We start from the raw sequence: 2,430 nt of genomic DNA on the forward strand, positions 1-2,430 counted from the left end.
CATCCTCTCATCCTCATCCTCATCCTCATCCTCATCATCATCCTCATCCTAATACTCATTGTCATCCTCATCCTCATCCTCATTCTTATCCTCATGGTCATCCTCATCCTCATGCTCATCCTCATCGTAATCTTAATCGTAACCCTAATCCTATTCCTAATCCTAATCCTAACCCTCATCCTAATAATCATCCTTATCCTCATCCTCATCCTCATCCTCATCCTCATCCTCATACTCATCAACATACTCATACTCATACTCATATTCATCCTCATCCACATCCTCATCTTATCCTCATCCCATCTTCATTATAAATCTCATCCTCATCCTAATCCTAATTCTCAATCTAATCCTAATCAAAATCCTAATCCTAATTCTAATCCTCAAGCTCATGCTCATGCTCTTACTCATCCTCATCCTCAGCCTCATCCTCACCCTCACCCTCATCCTCATCCTCATCCTCCTCCTCCTCCTCATCATCATCCTCAGCCTCATCCTCACCCTCATCCTCACCCTCATCCTGATCCTGATCCTCATCTTCGTCCTAATCCTCGTCCTAATCCTCGTCCTCGTCCTTATCCTCATCCTCATCCTCATCCTCATCCTCTTCCTCATCCTCCTCCCCATCCTCCTCCTCATCGTCATCCTCATCCTCATCCTCATCCTCATCCTCATCCTCATCCTCATCCTCACCCTCACCCTCATCTTAATCCTCAACCACATCCTCACCCTCAACCTCATCCTCACCCTCATCCTTATCCTCATCCTCATCCTCATCTTGGTCCTAATCCTCATCCTCATCCTCCTCCCCATCCTCATCCTCATCGTCATCCTCATCCTCATCCTCATCCTTATCCTCAACCACATCCTGACCCTCAACCTCATTCTCACCCGCACCATCATCCTTATCCTCATCCTCATCCTCATCCTCATCCTCATCCTCATCCTCATCCTTATCCTCATGCTAATCCTCGTCCTAACCCTAATCCTTATACTAATCCAAATCCTAATCCTCGTCGTCATCCTCATCCTCTTTCTCATCCTCATCCTAATCCTAACCCAAATCCTAATCCTAATCCTAATCCTAATCCTAATCCTAATCCTTATCCTCATCCTCAACCACATCCTCATCCTCATCCTCATTCTCATCCTCAACCTCATCCTCATCCTCGTCGTCATCCTCATCCTCATCCAAATCCTTGTCCTCATTCTCATACAATTCCTCAACCTCATCCTCATCCTCATCCTCATCCATATCCTAATCCTCATTCTCATCCTTGTTGTCATCCTCATCCTAATCTTAACCCTAATCATACTGCTAATCCTCAACCTCGTCCTCACCCTCATAATTCCCCTCATCCTCGCCCTCAACCTCACTCATCCTCATCCTCATCCTCGTCCTCATGCTCATCCTCATCCTCATCCTATACTCATCCTGATCCTCATCCTCATCCTTATCCTCGTCCTAATCCTAATCCTCATCCTCATCCTCATCATAATCATAATCCTAACCCTAATCCCAATCCTAATCCTCATCCTAATAGAAATCCTCATCCTTATCCTAATCCTCATCCTCATACTTATCCTCATCCTTATCCTCATCCTCATCCTTATACTCATCCTCGTCTTCATCCTCATCCTCATCCTCATGCTCATCCTCATCCTCAACCTCAACCTCATCCTCATCCTCATTCTAAATCTCAATCTCATCCTCATCCTCTTCCTCATCCTCATCCTCATCTTCATCCTCATCCTAATCCTCGTCACCATTCTCATCTTGATCCTGATCCTCATCCTCATCGTCATCCTCATCCTCATCCTCATCCTTATACTCATCATCATCCTCATCCTCATCCTTATCCTCATGCTAATCCTCATCCTAACCCTAATCCTTATACTAATCCAAATCCTAATCCTCGTCCTCATCCTCATCCTCTTTCTCGTCCTCATCCTAATCCTAACCCAAATCCTAATTCTAATCCTAATCCTAATCCTAATCCTTATCCTCATCCTCAAGAAATCATCATCCTCATCATTATCCTCATCCTCATCCTCATCCTAATACTGATCCTCGTCCTTATCCTCATCCTCATCCTTATACTCATCCTCATCCTCATGCTTATACTCATCCTCATCCTCATGCTTATCCTCATGCTTATCCTAATAATTATCCTCATGCTCATCCTCATCCTCAACCTCATCCTCATCCTCATCCTCATCCTTATCCTAATCCTCATTCTCATCCTTGTTGTCATCCTCATCCTAATCTTAACCCTAATCATACTGCTAATCCTCAACCTCGTCCTCACCCTCACCCTCCCCCTCATCCTCACCCTCACCCTCACTCAACCTCATCCTCATCCTCATCCTCATGCTCATCCTCAATGTCATCCTCATCCTCATCCACATCATCATCCTCATCCTCATCCT

The sequence above is a fragment of the Lupinus angustifolius genome, chromosome LG19, assembly GCF_001865875.1.
Source record: "Lupinus angustifolius cultivar Tanjil chromosome LG19, LupAngTanjil_v1.0, whole genome shotgun sequence".
Classification (NCBI taxonomy): Eukaryota; Viridiplantae; Streptophyta; class Magnoliopsida; order Fabales; family Fabaceae; genus Lupinus; species Lupinus angustifolius.